Here is a 1,586-nt window from a genome sequence, read left to right on the forward strand (position 1 = left end):
ACAGTCCAAGTTTGAGGTTTCCCCCAGCGTGAAACAATGCCTTAGCCTACACCACACCATATTTAAAGGTGGAGATCTGGTGGTCACCCCAACTTTCCTCCTAGCCCTGGTCTGCAGGAGATGAGAGGACAGAGCTGGTGGAAAGCGCTAAGCTCAGCGGCACCCCCCCTTCCCTTCACACCAGCTCCAGATCCGTCCTCAGACTTAATTTGGATCAAGAGGGAGACAGAGTTAACAATCCAATCACTATTTTTAGAATACTAGTCCTCTGTTGAGCATGTATTTGGCAATCCCTGCAGCTGCATCACCAGCAACGAAACCTTTGGGGATGGGTTTTGCCTAACTCTAGTCACTCAGCGAGAAAATAAACTTTTAAGCCCTTCCCTTGCTAGTACAAAACTATTCTTTACTGCCTATTCACCCAAGCATTATCCAGGCTGGACTTAAATTCATAGACAGTGAGAGCTCTCTGTAAAATTATGGCAATTTCTAATCTTTTTTTTATTGTGGAGTGAAAAAATATGACACTTTCCAGAGGACAGATTTGCCGGGGGTTATTAAACCTGCTGGTCTGGTGGCAGGTTTTGGTTTAGGGAGGTTATAAAACACTGACTGCTGAGAGCTGCATGATTTACCAGGAAAAAAAAAAAAGTTTTTCTGTGCTGTGTTTCTCAAGGATGCAGAGCCTAAAATCACCCTTTTCTTGCTCTCCTTCCCAGCCAACCAGGGAATTCATGGTTTCTGCTGGGTCTCAGCTTGTAGGTAAAAGGGATGAACGTGGAGGGGCTAAAGATGCTCAAAGCCTCGGATGAGTCACTCAGCATCTAAAAACATTATTGTCAGCTTCTAGGTTTGGTGCAGGATGGGGTTATTTCTAGAGAAAGCCAAGTTCAAGGCAGTTCTAGCAGACTTCAGTACATAAGCCACAGTTCAAGTAGAAAAAAAAGGGGGAGGAAAAAAAACCTTTTAATTTATGGGCTGATGAGAGCTTAACAAAAGGAGTCTCATTTGTTGGTTTTTGGCTTTTGTTTTTGGTTGGGTTTTTTTCTGTTGGGTTTGGGTTTTTTTTGTTTTTTTTTTAAGTACCATTCAATCATTCCACTCACTGGCGAGACCTTAAATTGAATCTCAGCCCTAGAAAATGCATTACTTACTGCTGAATTGATGTCACTGCCAAAGAATTTTCTCTCGGCTTAAGCTGTCTGCAGCAACACGCCAGTGGCACGTTCGAGACGTTTCCCTATTTGCGGAGAAAAATTCCTTGTGTTGGTTCTTTGCTTTTCCCCTTTCCCCCTGTTTTCAGTTAATTCCTTTTCGGGGGTGGGATGCGCCGCTGGAGCTGAACAGACCAAATGAAGCAGGGATTTGCTGCAGATTTCTGTGGTCAATGGGAAGGGCTTGCACATCCCACCGGGGTTTTGCCCACAGCATCAAGGATTCACCTTCAGATCCACCATGGGCATCTCTATGTCTCCCTTCTAACCCACCACCCTCCAGATCCACCACGGGCATTGTTACATCTTCCTTCTAACCCACCACCCTCCAGATCCACCACGGGCATTGTTACATCTTCCTTCTAACCCACC

The sequence above is a fragment of the Calidris pugnax genome, unplaced genomic scaffold, assembly GCF_001431845.1.
Source record: "Calidris pugnax isolate Ruff unplaced genomic scaffold, ASM143184v1 scaffold145, whole genome shotgun sequence".
In the NCBI taxonomy this organism is placed as follows: domain Eukaryota; kingdom Metazoa; phylum Chordata; class Aves; order Charadriiformes; family Scolopacidae; genus Calidris; species Calidris pugnax.